At 38.5% G+C, this 17,812-nt stretch overlaps 1 long non-coding RNA gene across 1 annotated transcript; it reads left to right on the top strand.

The window, feature by feature from the left end:
* The first annotated feature begins 607 nt into the window (after nt 1-607).
* LOC109368751 lies at nt 608-7,261 on the top strand. Its single transcript, XR_004160468.1, has 3 exons — nt 608-696; nt 5,656-5,712; nt 7,095-7,261. It is a non-coding gene; the product is annotated as an uncharacterized LOC109368751 (long non-coding RNA).
* The last annotated feature ends 10,551 nt before the right edge of the window (nt 7,262-17,812 follow it).

Below are 17,812 nucleotides of genomic sequence, written 5' to 3'. Positions count from 1 at the left end.
CATAAAGCACGGAGAGAAAAGAGCAAATTAACGCTATTTCAGCTGTAAAGTACAGGAAGATGTTCCCATTGTGACTATGAAAAGTATTTTCATATTTATGTAATATTTATTTCCATCTCTATGAGTGGGGCATTGGTATAGATTGTTGTACATAAAGATAGGAAAACGGCCTGAATAATCCATTGTGTTATTTATTCATTCACAAGCATCCATTACACAGTTTATTTTCCAATTAATCCTAACTATCAAACAAATGTTATTCCCCTTCTCTATCCCCAACAGTAACTTCCTTCTCATGAAACAGTTTTTTCTTTGTGAGAATTAATTAGATGGTTCCTGGTAATATTCTTGTGGTTGGTATGGTATAAGAATAACCATATAACAACAACTGGCAACAGTGCTATTTCAGGAAGACCACTTACAAGAAGACAAAGTTCAGTAGTCTTCAGAAAGATTTTTTTCATGGCAAACTGTACTTGTAATGTTTTTTGTAATTTCTGAACAAGGAAAAGTGGGAGATAAAGAAACAGAAATGATCTCCTCTTCTTTCTTCTCTTCACCAGTTTTGGACTATGTGGCCCCTTCCCAAAGTTTCCTAAAAAAGAAGGAACGATGAAAGATGATGAAAAAAATGAAAGATTATGAAAGAACTGAAAAGAAGGAAGTTCTTCACGTGCATCAATGAGCTATTTAAAGGTAAGAAACAAGGAACGAGAATAAATGATTGAGCTGCTCAATGTAGAGATGTCAAGGGAGAGTTCCTTGGGAACCAGTACTATTTTCCTTCTTTATAGATACTTGCTTGTGGAGTGGGTGGTGGCAAAATGAACGTACTCACTGATGTGACCTTATTTAGGGCAAGTAAATTATAAAACAGTCTAACAGTAAAACCAAAACAGTAAGGACTTAAAAAATTTACAGAACACTTTCTTGCTATAGGGTGTATAGGAAATAAAAAGGCAGATGAAATTCAGTGCAGATTAAAGCAAATTAGCATAAATGAAGGGGAAACACAATTGACACTGCATGCACAGTAGCAAGCTCAGAACTGATTACCATCATGATGGCACTATCATAGATTCTGAAAATATTTAGTCAGTGCTTAGAAGTGGAGGAAAAGAGAACACATGAACAGAATTAGGAAAAGAGGAAGGAACAGAAAACAGGAAAAAAAGTTTGGTCATTGCAGAAAACCATGAGTGCAGCTGAAAGGTTAGCATTTCGCATGGAAAAGAAATAATGGGTGAAGAGTTTATGGAAAGCTGTAAGAAACTGTCAGTCATGAAAAAAGTGCCAAAGGAATTCCTCGTCTCCTTCTATGCAACAACCAGAAGCCATTGAAAGAAATTTATCATTTATTCATTGCAGACTGAAAACAAGTCAAAGATGTTACTTTTCCTCACAGAGTGCAGTAAAACTCCTGAAATCGCCACCACAGGATGCTGCAGATTGTAACTGGCTTGTATGGTTTGAAAGTAAATTAGAAAAATCAATGGAAGAGAAAGCCCTCTGTTAAATATGAGGACTTCCTTGCTCAGGAAGCTCCTGAGCTCCAAATTACTTCAGAGTGAGGAAGTGTACTATGGACGGAGCACTATTCCTCTATCTTGTTTTACTCTCTTTTTGATAACCTGACACTGGCTGCAGCTGGTGGCTTGGTGTCCTGACTTGTGGTTGTTACTTTCAGCCAGCAGGAATGTAAAAGTAGTAGCGTGCTTTTCCTCGGAGCTAAAATGGGTAGCAAATGAGTAACTTGTAATACAGCTGCTTGATGCACTTTCGGAGAGGAAGCATGTTGTGATTTTTGGAAGAAAAGATGTAGCAATAAATATTTAGATAAAGCAACATATATTGAGATGGGAAAAGGCAAGTTACTTGAGTATCTCAAGAATTGTCTTGGCTGTTGGTGTTGTCTTTTCCAGGAAAGAGGTGGGTAAAATACCACCTCATTGCTGTTTCACAGAAAATAGTATTTGAGACATGAGCAATGTTGCTGCAAAGAGCCGATATAGATTATTACCTGCCACAGTGACCATGGTAAGACTTGAGAGCTAGAAGTTCACCTCCTGTCCTTTGAGAACTTCAGCAAGAAACTGACTTGTCGGAGCTTTCCACAGAGACAAGACTGATCTTTCTAGGCCTACTTCCACATGTACAGTCAGAGTGTGCAGTCACAACCAGCTATAAAATCCCATTTGAGTGGAGGTTTGCAAGGTCAGATCCACAGCCAACCAATGTCTTTTTATGTTCTTATCTGTGCACAAAAAAGTAATTTCAATTCATGATTCAGTTTTATATTTCCTTAGGAGAAATAAGAGATTTGATTTATTCCCCTGAGAAGAATTAAAATAGATGGGGAATATGTTTTTCACATGTTCTCGAGTATACAGTGGCTTAAAGGTTGAGTTCAGTTGCATAATCCAAGGGCTACATGTCTTGCTGTACTAAAAACATACAAAGAAGTCTTTGTTTTCTGAAAATTCTTTTTTTATTTTTCTTCTTCTTCTTCTTCTTTTTGAAGTGAAATTCACATTTCCTATCTCTTTTGAGTGAGGCTTTGAAGCAGAATGTAGCTCCCAAAGGGGGGTAATCTTAATGCTAATTTACTGTGCAACAATGTGCATTATTAAAAGGACATGTGAATGATTCATCCAGTGAATGAAGAAAAATTATTCCAAATGATTATTGATGAGTTAATCAAGATAGCCACGTCAACTTTCTTTGTCCATTACTGTGAGCAGTATTTCACAATCATAATAATAAGAGCCAAATGTTAATGACCGAGGTAATAAGAACCTAATGAAGAGCAGTGAAAAGTAATCTCTTTAAATAGTTTACAGTTTTCATAATCACTGAAGTGGTCAGTTGGTCCCATGATTCTCCATATTTCTTAATGTATGTTTACTATCAGCTTTTGTTTTTAATTTCTATTTTCTTTCTCCATAAGGTGAGCAAATAGAGAAATTAAAGACCATAAAGCTTATAATAGCATACTAAACAAATCCCATTTTGTAACATGAATTCTTTCTAAGACAAAAAGATTTTTCACCTGGAGTTATAGGTAGCTAGGAGCCTGCTGCTGCCTTTAATTTCTTTTCTTCATTAATTCTTTTGTTAAAAATAATCCCTATCATTTTTAAGACCTCAGATTCAAAGCGTATTCAAATAACTAAGATTGTTGACTGCTTCAGTGTAGGAGATTTCTGGGGAAGAACATTTTACCTGCTTTCTTTCCTGATGTGCTTGTAATACACAAATAAAGAATTCATGCACTGTTTTGGGTGATGGACCCATTGAGCAAATCTACTCAAACTCCTTTTTGTGATTGATATTTTTTCCTTGACTGTATACTTGATTTGGCTTTTTTTTCCTGCAGTATCTGGAGTTGTTCTTTCAAAGTATGGTTTTTTTTCTTCAACATAACATTTGAAAATTCAGTGAAAATGATACTGTTTTGTGTTACATTGGACTGACAGACTTGCCAGGTACTTCTCCTTCAGACTGGTCCACAAAACATCCATCCATCTTCTTCTTTCTTTTCCCAAATGATGACACTTCCTAGGAGCCTCTAACCAAATTTGGACCTTTAGTGCAAAAGATCAAAAGCCACAAAATTAGAAAGTGTCACAGAAATGTCCTGTATGGCCCCTGCAGTGGCATCAGATAGTAATAAAGGGGGCTGGGGTACGTATAGTGCATGGAGAAACAGTTTGGCTTGTGCAGAAATGACTTTCTGACTCCATTGGTCTTTTCCAGTTCTCTTTCCCAGACAAAAAACTTCCATTTTACAGGTTCCTCTTGTGGTTGATTGATTCTGAAGGCTAGATGAATTTGAGTAGTTCAGCTTCTCATAGTTTGTTAGGTGGGAAAAACGTAACATTATTTTGCCATACACAATCAGTTCTGATGTGGACAGGATCACAACTTTGTCATGTTGCTCCTCAGACTGCTGGGAGCCATTTTTCCAGGCTCAGCAGGACCTTTCATCACCAAGCCCAAGTCCAGCTAATCTATGTCTTACAGCCCACTCAAACCTCTTGCACACAACCCACTCTAGAGGCATTGCCTGTCTCACACCAGTGTTGTCTGGACACTCATTGCAAGTTGAGAAAGTGCATGATAAACCTGCCTGCTAAGATGCTGTTTTGCTTGTGGCTCCCCAGAAACTTTCTTTTGCTTCTTTGTGTGACAGACCACATTAGTGGGAACTACTGAACCCCAATGCCTTGACTCAAGACATTATGGCATGTGCTTCAGGTGAATGACAGCTGTGGTCCATGATGCATATTAAAGCACCACAAACAGAATAATAAAAGGGGATTGGTGTTTCAGCAGCTGCTGAGTTTGTAAAGGTTCTCACTGCAAAAGGATTTGGCAATTACGTGCTACTGCAAGTTGTGAGAAAGTTTAAAATCTGATCTGTAATTATGCAAGTCTACAGCATGAACAATTCTGACATGATAGGGAGCTGAGCTGGCTGGGAGAAACCTTGATCAACGTTCTTCATTTCTGGCTTCTGTGGGTGGCGTGAGAATGAGTAAGAATTGGCCTGCCATAGAACAATTAAGAAATCTAGACTAGCCTCTCAGGTGACTCGACTATACCCTCTCCATCTGCAGAGACAGGACAAGTCAAAGATGTGGTGTATGAGCAGCCAGCACCTCTGGTACAAAAATGCCAGTGCAGAGTGGGCTAACTCCATGGCATAAGCTCAGTATAGCTCTGCTGATGTCATTAAGTTAGTAAAGATTTCTATTCATATGCAGCAGATCCAGTGCAGACATGGCCCTGGCTAGTCAGTAAATAAGTAAGAGTGTCTGCTTCTAACGGTCTCCAAGTTGTTTGGTACATAGCCTCTGGATGACTGAATGAATGTCTGCACAATATCGGGTAAATTGCATGGCACTATAAGAAAGAAGTTATGGGGTGAGATAGACCCTCCCCTTGCAGGAGGCTGATGTCTCCTCAGAGCTGACAAAGTAGAAACCTTCTACTCCTGCTGTCAGATGCTTGTCCAAGCCCTTTGCTTAAAGAACAATTAGATAAGGACTCTAGATCTAATCTTTAGAACCTGCCCAGGCTGCAAGCAGACAACTGATGTTCTTTTGTGGTATAAAATACTGTATTCATTGTTTTCAGATTCAGCTCTTTGGGAATATTCTTGGAAATCTGGGAATAGCTGTATCTGCACAAGCATACTGATGTTTGCAGGAGAAATTTGATGTGTTGCTTACCTACTACAATAACTCAAGATGGTAGACACAGTCAAATAAAAAGTGAAAAGGATGATCTGACAACTTTATTATGGGATATTGTTGTTTGAGAAGTCACTGCCCACCTAGTTCAAAATGTCTTGCTCTTTTCTCCTGAAGGGGAGAACACCTTGGACTGTTAGAATGAATGGCTTCAGAATGTGGGTCAGAAACACACTAATATAGAAAGTAAAGGCAAAATATACCTTAAAATTATTCTAAGCTCCCCAGGATATATATATGTGTGTGTGTATGTATTCTACAATGGCATTAGGTAGGCTGGGTGTTGACATTTTTGCTCTTAGGGGCTTGCAAATAATAACTACTTTTAATAGTCCATTGGTTTCTGTTGCTAAGCTGAATTTACCTAATGTGTTTGTATGCATTTGTTTGTATTGTCTAGAAATGGAGGGAAATGCAAGCTGACTTTTGGAAAGTGTGGCCCATCTGAGACATAAGTGTAAGTGTAACACCAGACACTGTCATATATAAATCAGAAGAACAAACTTGTCGTGGCCTGGCCTCAAGACAGCTCTTAGAGAAAAGCTGGACTGGCAAGCTAGAGAATGTAGGAAGTCCCATCAGTTCATATTCTGTCTGAATTCTGGGGCCTGGGAGTTTTGGAAAGAGAAATTCATAACTGATTCTCATTTTATACCACAAAACAATTTTGCCTAAACATGGCATGGTCTTTCCCAGAGTGTGGGGAGAGTGAAAATCAGATCTGGAGCCCAGTCCTATCATTTGGGACACTTCAACTAGAAAAAGAATATTATACTTTCATATTGTTTAATATATACGGTTATATCTAAGAATATGCTCGCTTACACTGTTGTAAGCAAGAGTAAACTTGGGACAAACTGATTTAATGGGAATTTCCCAAGTCTTAATCTTGATCCTGCCAGGCAGCTCACTCCTTTTCATTTTGTAACGTTATTTTTCAACGGCGTTACGTTATATAAGCTTCTAGCAGGACATTTGAATTATCACTTGGATAAGCTTTGGTTTCCTGTTTGTCTGCTTTCCTTTGCATTACCTGACCTTTAGAAAAGTACTATTAAAATACATTTTCTGCTGTATGTAAATGATTTTAAATGAATTGATTACTAGAGATATGACATTTGCATGCAGTGTGAGTTACTTATGCATGAAAAAAGAGATTAAGAGAGTTCTTTTATATCAGGCCTGCAGAATCACATTTCTGTTGGAAATCCACCTGCGAATCAGTGGCCTTGTAAGACCTTTGAGTTTTGATTTACAGGTTACAGTTAAGTTTTTTGCCCACTGCTGTGATGCTTATTTCACTTAAAACACTTGTTACTTCTTGAGACACTTGTTTGTGAACTTAACCAGAGATACAACTTGATGCTGAATTCTGTTGTATCTATCTCTAAGAGTCATTAATTTCAACCTATTCATGTCCCCATCTGGTTCCTTCTGAGATTGCTGCCTTGGATTGAACCAAAGCTTTGCATTTGCACAATACGTAGTTACATGTAAACGTTTATATTGTTCAGCTCTCATGTTCTTAGTAATCAATCTGTCTCTAGTAAAGGCATGTCTTCCCCCAGGAAAGGATGTGGGACAGCAATGGTGTGCTTGAAAACAACAGTTTGGGATTGCTGATGGTTTACAGCAGCAGCCTGATGGCATACTTTCGCTGGAAGACCAGCTCTCTGAACTGCAGAAATAAAAAGCAGGGCTTGGCATCTGAGAGCAAGTGTGATCTATGAGATGAAGTGACCCAGCACAGGATATCTCATGCTTATTCCTTGCAACCTGGCATTGAATCTTCATGTCTGACTCTTTCTGTGTTTGAAACAAACTCTTATTTTTTTATAGATCTACTCAAGCACCGCACATATGCAGTTGACTGTAACCCAGCATGAGACTGAATGTGTATGTGAGAAAGATGGAAGTAAAATAAAGTAAATGAAAGCCCTCTCCAAGGATTTTGGACCACTCCAGATTCTTCCAAAGAAACAAAGGTTTCTGTTTACAAAGTGAGATGGCAATCAGTCTCTTTTCTATCTTTGGGGTTTGCATCTGCAAGGTGCTTGTAGAAAGTGTACAAAATATTTTACATTTCTCAATTTCTTCACTTCTTGAGTTGGCAGATGTGTCTCTGTACCAATTCAGTCTGGTTCCATGCATCTTCTGCAGATATTAGTGTGCAGCACATGATCCTTTCATTCAAGTTGGTTCTGATTTACAGGTTGCATTCAGTTCTTCTGCTCCTCTGCCTCAAACCCCTTCCCAAATGGGGATCAGGCAATGACACAACCATGGTAGCCATGAAATGGTAAGCTTCATGCTTGGAGAGGTGTCTTTGTTACAACCAAATCCTCTGCCAGTTAATTGCAGCAGTAATAAAATTTTAGATTGCTTTCTTTGGGAGATACCATCTGGCAAATCATTAAGTGAATCTTTCCACTCACCCACACCCAGTAAGGTTCCTCTTTTTTTTCTTTTTTTTTTTTTTCCTGAAACGAGAAGATAACTGTTACAATTTAGCCAGTCTGTATTTTTCCTATATCTGACCATTCCTTTTGCTGAAAGAAAACTACATGAAGTGCCACTGACCATATAAGGGTAGCTTTTGTTCTTCATGTACTTAGTTGGTGGCTGATGTTCATATGTCTTCTCTGCTTCAATTCAAGCAAATACCGTGATTGAATTGGCAAATTAACATGACAATGTCAATGTCAAGACCCATTACAATAGAGAAAGATCTTATTTGCAGAGTAGTTTCTTAACAGCCTGGTTATAGAGGAGCACTTTCCCCTCTGGAATTGCATAGGTCATGTAATCACAAGGAAAAGTCTGTGGTGATTAATTTGTTCATCTATTTTCATGCTTTTTTTTCAAAAGAATTCCTGAGAAGACAACAGAAATGTCATTTATCCAGCTCCCATCACAATCCCTTAGCTGATTTTTTAAGGAAGTTCCTAGAAAAGTTGTTTTTTGTTCCTACAGTTTTGTTTGGTGACTTCAACTGAGGCAGACTGGCACAGGCAATGAACTTCAGAATCTTTTCTCTTCTTTTCTTGAGAGGAGGATATGATTTGGCCATGTGAGGATCTTTTGCCTGGCTTTGTGGAGCTTTCAGCTGGTTTTGAGGGCCATATCCTGTTCCAGCTGTATCTGCACAAGGTTTGTTAACACAATTTCATTGTGCTCAGCTGTGTGTCAGAGTTGTTTTTTAATGCCCTCACTTAATCATAAGGATATGGTTCTTTCAATGGTTCTTTCTCCTGATTATGAGGACTTGCATGTTTGATGATTCCTGTGATCCTCAATCTGGGAAATGTCCTTGTCAAGTCAAAGGAGCTGCAGTGTCTATACTTAAATGAAGTGACAAAATGGATCCTTAACATTTATACGAGTGACATAGCAGGACTGCAAGTTCTAGATGACGTTAGTTGTCTTCAGAACATTTTTGGCAACATTGTGTTTTGTACTGATTATGCTTAGCTATAGAAGTTTCTTGGTATAACTGTTGTTGGAATAATAAGCAGAAGGAAGTATATTCAGGCAAAAGACTCCCAAACTATGCCTTGGATCCACCCTGCTGCATCTTGAGTTTATACTGGGGAAAACGTTCAGGGTGCTGCAGAGTCTGACCTATTTCTTGCATGCTATGTAAAAAAAAAAAAATAAGCACAGAAATAACACTTAATAGAGAATTCTATTATCTGATAAAACAAAGTATAACAATAGCCAACAGAACAATCAACCTCCTTTTGCTTTGCGGAAAGATATTTTCCATTTTATCTGGCTGAAAAACCAAATGTAAATGCTGGTGCTTTATAGTGCTGAGATTGCTGCAGGAGAACACTGGTGGGGAAGTTTGCCTGTGAATTTTCTAAAAGGCTGAAGATGCGCAGCGCTGGTAAACCTGAGCCATCACCTGATTCCTCATTTCAGAAAAGCATTCCAAGTTCATCGTTGCTCCCCATGAAGGTAATTGATTAATTATAAAATCAGATGCTTAGAATGGTTATTTGAGGGCTTATAAAATTGGAATGAAAACAAATAGGAAAGATTCAAATATTTATAAAACAAATTTATTTCAGGAATATTTTGTTTGAATAAGTCCTCACTAATTTCCATCACTCTGTCTGGGGAAAAAACACTTCTATAAAGCTAGTTTTAAGTCTTCTTCACTGTCCCTTTCTTTTTGCTTCTTTTCTCTCTGATACTAAGTTTTTTGTACAATTCCACCAACACACCACAGTAGCAACATAATACTGCTTCCCAAACATAGCTGCGTGGAGGATGGCTTTTTCTGATGGTTAATACTTAATTTTGTTGCTCTGTTAGCCCCTCCTCTTGAAGTGGTGTAGTTATTCTGCCAATTTTTTTGTAAGATGAGCGTGTGATTGTATGTGTGTGTGTGCAGAGGGAGTCCAGTCCTTTTGTTGCTCTGGGCCACTGTAATGGACGTTTAGTTGTGAATTGAATGGATCCAATAAATATCACCTTTTTGATAACTAAAGGCACAATGGTTTTTAAACTTTACAAAACCAAACGGTGTTTTGGTAGCAATAAAAGGTGTATTTCTGGTAACAGATTTTATATTCGTTGCATATATTTTATATATTGCTGGAAACTATAGTGTTAGGTGTTTCTTTTTTTAGTCAGATGACATGGCTTTTCCCTTCTGTTTAATTGTTTAGCTCTGTTTAATTGTTCAGTGTTACATTTTAAACTGCACTGAACACAACACTTTTAAAAAAGAAAGAATTAATAAAATGGGGTAAAGTATTTTTGGTTACGATTTAAAAAAAAACAAACAGATGACTTTTTGAAAGGCTGTATGCTGCAGTCTCTAAACTGCTCAAGTTGTTGTCGTGTGAACTCATTTGTGAGCAGGAAGACAGAGGACTCAAGTGCCTCATTCCATAGTGTGAAATGAAGTTTGTGGGTGGACTTTTCACTGGCCTGCATTGTGCTTTGTCTCCTTGTGACACGCTGGTTAAATGGACAGGACGAGCCTTTGTAGCTTTGCAGTGTCCCATTGTTATTGGCAGAGAGAGAGCAGTGCAGCATTGGTGCAGCTGTTCATTAACTGGAGATTGGAAAACCTGGTGCAGGGCAAACCAGAAAATGCTAGATCATAGTTTTGAATCTGAATCTCGAAGGTGCTTCTGGCAGTGTGAAACACTCCCTTTCCTTAAAAACACGATTACCTCTAATCCTCATTGTGTGACACTGCAGATGGAGACAGTATTGAGCATCTATTAGCAATTCAGATACACGGGGCTGAGACCAAAGTTTTGATCTTTTATGCTTTCTGAGGATGTCTGAAGAGTATTTTTGGCCTGGGGGTTTTACACAGACCTATTTGTGAGAAATGCTGAGCTCCCATTTCTTTTCTTTCTGCTTTGCTGAGGGTGGGGTTCTGAAAGCCACTGCTGAAAACTTCAGTTGTAGCCTGTCTTTTTGAAGTAGTTGCAATTTAAATACTTTGTGAGCATAAAGTATTCTAATTTCCTCTGGAATAACAAGCATCTTCTTTTAACAGTAGCCGAGAGGGGACCAGCTAGAGACATTTTTCATGCACTCTCCCCAACTCATGCGAAATATCACACCTCAGGGTACCGTACATGTTCTGCTTAGCTGACCTGGACATTAACCATTGCCTTTAACTTTAATAAGGGAGGAAGGGGTTGACCTGGACTGCAGGTTTGGGATGTTTGCTGGAAGGCTAAGATGTGCTGCCACCTCGAATTGAGGGCTATCAGGTGCTTTTGCTGTTCACAGAATCCCAGAGCTGAATGGCCACTGTCATGTAGGACAAGCAAACCAAGGGGTCCAGAGGATGTCATGTGTCTGTTCTCATGAGGCATTTCAGATGTCCTGGAAAAGCCATTAAAAAATGCAAGAACACTGTACTTCATTCCTTTTGCAGGCAACAGAGCTGGGGAGTGCCACTCCAGGGGTATTTTAATGCAGGTGTGAAGTCTAGATGTTTTTCTGGCAGGTCTGTGTTGATGGTTGGGAAACTGGGTTTTCCTATAAATTGGAAGGCTTGTTTTCTGGATACTCCGAGTTTTATCACAGTCATTGAAATTCTGTTAATGTGGACCAATTTACCCTTGCTATTATTTACTCATTAAGCACTTTATTTAAGAAGCAGATATCACAGAACAAAGTAAAAATATCAATCGACATGTTGATCACAGAGAAGGCAATCTGTCACATACATTTCTTCTGCAGAATGCTTACAAATATGGGACTCGTGAGATAGCAACTCTCTGTTGCTTTGGCTGTGGTGCAAAAGATTAAAGCTTGGAGCAGTTTATTTGATTGATTTCAGTATAGCAGAGTCCTTTGCTAGTATGTGACCAGCGGCACTGAGACAAAGGATGATTTTCAGAACGTGCTGGGGAGCCTGGGGCAACTTTCACAGAGGTCACAGAAAAAGGGTCTGTCCCAGCTCAGTGGGTAAGTGATCTCCCTGCAGGAGAGAGCAACTTCTGCTTTTACGTACCTGAGTTTCTTATCTGCTCATGATGTGACAGTATAAAAGACTAATCAACAAAATTAGTTATCAAGAAAAAAAAGATTGGATATGTTAAGTCTTTTCAATTACTGAAAACTACTGTATTTTCCAACATTAAAATACTGCACTGAGTTATCAGTATTCTGGTGTACTCTTTCATGTTCAAAATGCGGAAGGGTACTCCTAGAAGATGACTTCCTTTAATTTAGTAGCTTATACATGCATGATACTTTTCAGAAAAATAAAAAGAAGGATCTCAAAAAAAGGTCAATGTGCAGAGTATGAAGTAGTACATCACACTGCCTTACCATATTATTATTTTTAATTAATGACAATGTTTAAAAAATCATAAAATAATCATGGAAGTATTAATCAACAATTCTACTAGAGAATGCACTCACATCTGTATTTTCTTTTTTCTTACAATCAGAAAACACTGCTCACAGAAACTCTGTCAATCCTTTTATCTCTGCATAGGGTCACCTGGAATGACCTCAGGATTTCCATATGAGCAATAAAGAGCTGTGCTTTTCAGTGCCAGACTTGCTTTCTGGTCCAGCAAGTATAGAAACAAATGCTGAGCTCTTACTATTGTGAACTGCATATTTATAATTTTTAAAACACCTATTTTCAGAGGCAAATTAAACTCCTTGGACAGGATTCACGAAGTTACTCAGGTACTTAAAATGCAGATAAACTCTAGCTGGGATTTTTAAAATAAGCATTAGGACTCCAAAATACATAATTGCACCTTTGGGCCAAGACTGACCCTGGTTCACTTCTTGAAGATGGGGCTTAGGAACCACTGTCTCTCAGAGAGATGTCCTAAAACAAGCAAATATTTTCCTGTATAAAGCTAGGCTTGAGAAAGCGTATGTTTCTGTGTTTTACTTCATTTGGCTGACACTTACACCATGCTTTAAATTCTACAGCATGTGTGCAGCTGACTGAATTTCAGCACCGCGTTTCCTGAATCTGCAAGTTTTGTGAGGGGGAAAAAAAAAAAAGGCAGACTTCATTCATGGTACCAATGTATGAAAGTTTCTTAGAAACTGCCTGACACATCACCTAAAGTCCCTTAAGAGTCAGCAGGTCACCTTGGTCTTGCCTGGGCTCTTACAGCAAGCAGCTTTAGACTGTCTGTTATGATGTCCCAAGCTGTCTGCGATAGCAACTTGGTCTTGTATGTAAAGCCTTTCTTAAGTGCTAAATACTCCTGCAACTCTCTTAATATACTTTGTAGAAAAAATAACTCATCTTTTGGCTAATCATAGCCCATCTTTGGACTTGTTTTCAGTCAGGAGAAAAAGCCAACCTTCCTATGACCATCACAGTGGGAGTACAGGTTGTACGTAATTCATTTTTGGAGTTCCTTGCACTGCTAGGACAAAAGGTTTAAGGTTCTCAACTGCCTTAAGGTTCAGCTGTTGCAGTATCTCAGGGCAATCTGAATTGTCCCAACCTGATGACTGAATTAGGAATAAGAACTAAGTTTTTCTAAGTTCCTACTACTTTGGTATAATTTGGGAACAATTTGGAGCAGAGTATATTGCAGTTTTGGTTTTGCAGCCACTGTGTTTCATTGCAGATGTACCCATTGCAAATAGAAACCTCTGATATGGTTAGAAAGTACATTATCTGCTGAAGTGACTATGTTTGTTAAAATGAAGTTTAAAAGTAAATCACCAACACAAGCAGGCATGCAATCTGGTGAACAAAAGCTGTTCAGTGCTGTAATGCACATGCAGGCAGCACCCACTGCTCAGCATCTGCCACATACAGGTGATCAGCCTGCAGCTGCTCTGACACACAGGTGAGGATGCAGTGTGGGAGAGCATTCCTGATGCCATGCTGCAGCCAGGAGCATCTGTCACCTGGCAGGCCAATCCTTTCCCTCAATTGAAGGAGTCCTATCTGAGAGCGCGTGCTTCAGCAGTGCAAAGATTTTATGACACACAAATGGAGAGCACATGTTCTGCTATAAAGAGTAATTGGATGAGGATCTATCTTCTGGAATACTGAATGGAGAGTTCTGATCTGCATGCATAAGTATAATTTGTACTCCAGTCCAGTGCAACACTTAGATGTGTGCTTAATTGCAAGTCTCTGAGCTGCTCTGAAGAAAAGCATTTGTGGGAATACCGTGCTAGTGAGAGATGAGGAAGCAGCCACATGGATGAATACATGGGAATGGTGCCTTCTTTTTGCAAAGTGCTCTTACTAAAACAACAGCAACCAAGCAACCAACATATTAAAAAGATAGAAATAAAATAAGGGGGAAAAAAAGGAAGAAAAAATTGCCTAGAGTCGAATAAAAATCATAATGGCAGAAAGGTGAACAAAAAGCCTGGCATTCTTCTGGTGTTCATAACAATACAGATTGTTCCATGGCAATGTCAGCCACCTGGAATATTTAGATCAGCAGTGTGGAGATCCATGATGCCACAAGAAAATTAATAATCATGACAAAAATGGAATGAAATTCAGTCTCCATCCTTTTTACATATTTGATCTTGATTTGTACGTTATGTGACAGGACTGCAATTAATATCTCTCGTAAAACAGAAGGCTCATTAAATTGGTCTCATTATGGTTGTTGAGGTTGTGTGACACCAGTGAAAGGGATTCCCCCATTATCTGTGTTTGACACATATTCCTAATCAACTGGGCCAAGTCTGCTTTATCAACAGGCTGTCACATGAGTGGAGACAATAGTTATCCTGGCTTGTACTATTAAAGTAAAAAATGAAGGTTGCATTGGCAAACACACATCCTTCCATCACAAATGGCACACAGAGCATTTATTGAGGTGTTCACTTTCTGCAAATGTGATTCTAAATATAGCCCACTTCACCTTTCAGTATCAAGGATGCAGGACACTTGGTTTTTTCCAAACCCCTATTTTTAAGGCATATTTGTTAAATTAAATTTAAACAGACTGTGAGGATATTTCTCAGCAAAGAAGTGCTAAAGGGCAAGATTACAATCAATTCTGCAATTTTCTCCAAATTTAATAGTGAAAAGAAAATCAACAGGCCTACATATATAGCTTTAGGAACTTATTAACAATGTGTTCTCCTTTCTATTAAGAAATCTTAATATGTATCACAATATAGCCTCATTTATTGAAAATGTTCTGAATGTTTTTTTTTAATTTATATCAATACTAAGTTTGTCAGAGATACAGACATTTCCTCTGTTTATAGAGCTGTTCACAGAAAATTGAGAACTTTAATGGGGTGAGTCTTTTGGATTTAGAAACATCAGTATGCAAATATGGAGGTTCGTCAGCATCACCCTTAAAAGGTTTCCATTTTTGTACTGTTACAGCATTGTGTGTTCAAAAGAAACATCTGTGGTTCCTGCAGCCTCATATGTTTGTATGCAATACCACTTCCTTCAGTCTTCAAACTAAATGCTCTTATTTAAGAACTTTTGGATAACAGGTAAATTCATACAATACATGTAAAACCTATGCAAATGCTGCGGAGCTATTTTTGATATTTCATCCTTTTCCTTATGTATGCTCTGTCTCTGTTACTCTAGAGGATGGCTCCTCGTACTCCAATAATACAAAGTAGTTTCTGATTTGTGAGAGAATATGGGAACAGGGAAACAAGGGATTTGACAGTGCTTCTGCCAAGCTGTTGGAATTGTGTTGTAACACCCCCAGTCAGGACTGACTGCTGAACAACAGAGAAATGAAGTGTGAGGGCATTATTGGCCACAGAAGTCCTTCTTTAGTTGTTTAAACTTTTTTTTTTTTAATGTCAGTGTAATTCCTTTTTTATATTATCATGAAATTGAGAGAACAGTAATCTACATTTTGCAACAGGCTCCCTGATCCAGCAGTACTGGATATTGGCTGATAGCTCAGGTGAGGTAAGTGAATCGAGGAGAAAACAAGTATCCTTCCTCCCCAAAAAGATGTGGGAGAATGTGATTGCTGCAACACTTACCATCACACCAAGTAGCAAGGAAAGGAGGCGTGAGTGCTGAATCTGAACAAAAGCAGACACCCATGAGCGTTTGGAAGAGGTTTTGCAAGAGGGACATTATTAGCTATAAGCACAGCTTAGTGCCTCTTGGCCTCTCCTTTTCTTTTGTCTTGAGGCCAATGATTGAAACTCTGAATGTCTAGGAAGTAAGTGATTTCCCAGTCAGCATTCTATCCCTGAAAAAGCTGTATCTGCTAAAAAAGGGCCTCATGTTTATGATTTGCTCAGCGACGCAGGCAAACTTCAACTGGGACTGTAATTCATAAGAGAACACTTGTCTCCTGCAAGAGATGATCTGACTCAGCCTGTTGATGCCAAGAGACTGGTCCTTTATTTCCTGATGAGAAGGGAACTTACACTTTTCTTTCTATTTTCTTCACCTTCCAAGGTTTAAAGCTCTTTATTGTTTCTCTCATCCCAAACAGACTGATGAAAGAATTGCTATATCTTACAACTGAAATTCTAAAGTAAATTGTTATTTTAACAACAAACTGCATACTCTAATATTTGTGGTATATGGTATATTCAAAGCATTTGAAGCATGAGAGGTACTAATGTGACCAAGGGGTATCTCCCACGAGCAAAGCTGTCTGTCAGTAACTTTTGAATATGATACAAACCAGCCCTAGCTCAGATTGTTGTCATGTCAGTGACCATACAAGGGGAGGATGGTTCACTGACATGCAGTTTTGTATGTTTCTCTGTAAAAAAAAAAAAATTGTAATTGCCAATTGCCAGAGACAGAACGCTGGAGTAGGCAGATTGCTCTTATGTACAGTGTGTAGAACATTGAAACATCACATAGAGATATTATATTCTAAGACAGTTGATCACAACTTGAAAAATAACAACACATTTTTAGCCAAAATAGGCAAAGCTGTAAGTTTCTGATCATGTCAATAATATTCTGTCCTTTTTACAGATATGTCTTTCACAAGCTCCTAATGTTATGTATACTTACAACACTGTGTAACTTGGTGCTTAATTAAGTAATTTAGCATAATGCCATGTGTGTTCATTTATACCTACCTCAAATTTATTAGATTAAATATCCTGAAAGTCAGTATTGTGAATCAAAAAGCATGGAGCTGATCTTTTGATGAATAATTTGTGAAGAAAGTGATGCTTTTGCAGACGTAAATTGTCAGTTCAATAAGTATGACTGCACTCTGAAGTTTAACTAGTCCCATTCCCACAAAGTTCCTGCAGGCTTTCTGGAGCTGCTGCCTTGTACATGGGATGATCCCGGCAGCTGCATAATGGCAAATGGTTGTAATTTGGGTTAGCAAGAACTCCCCGATCATTTCTGTGCTGGGAACAGTTGACAGCAGCAAGTTACTTTGGGGCAATAGTTTTGGTAGGGCCAGAGCTCCCCTTGATCATGTACAGTACTTAGAGAGGAGTACATCCACATGTACTCTTTTGTTTGAATAGGTTATGAAAGCACAACTCTGCTTTCAAATTTTGATTCATTTTTTTATTGCAAAATACTTTATCCAAAGCACTGCAAGATGTTGGCAGAAGGTATGCAGAAACACAGCGCTGTGTTTTCCTAAGTGCATCATTCCCTCCTCAGTGAACTGAAGTCTAAAAGGGAAATTCTAACAGTCAATAAGGAAAGGGAAATACTCAGTTAACAGAACTGAGTGGGCAAACGCCCAGGCACATTGTGCACACAGTCTGCAAGAAGCTGATGTACTGCAGGAACTTCTAAATAGAACTAACAACAATGGAAACAAAGTTATTTCTTTGGAGTCTTCCTAGTCTGGAAGAAGGAATGGAAAGGAAAATTTTGCATAAACAAAGCTCAGAGTTTTGCATTATCCCAAAACAGTGGAGTTGAAAACATAGCTTAAAGTGGCTAGAACAAGATTGGGCCTTTAAATAGTCTTTCATTTAGGAACCTGGAAAATTAGAGAAACAGAGGTGAAGTTCTATTTTTGCACTGAGAGCCAACCTCTTCAGATATGTGATACCAGGGTGAATTCATAGCTGATTGTGGAAGACTTTTACCTTTTTTTTTTTCCCCTTTTTTCCTTCTTCCTTCCTTCCTT

The sequence above is a fragment of the Meleagris gallopavo genome, chromosome 8, assembly GCF_000146605.3.
Source record: "Meleagris gallopavo isolate NT-WF06-2002-E0010 breed Aviagen turkey brand Nicholas breeding stock chromosome 8, Turkey_5.1, whole genome shotgun sequence".
NCBI lineage: Eukaryota > Metazoa > Chordata > Aves > Galliformes > Phasianidae > Meleagris > Meleagris gallopavo.
This window is presented reverse-complemented; position numbering and strand designations above follow the sequence as displayed.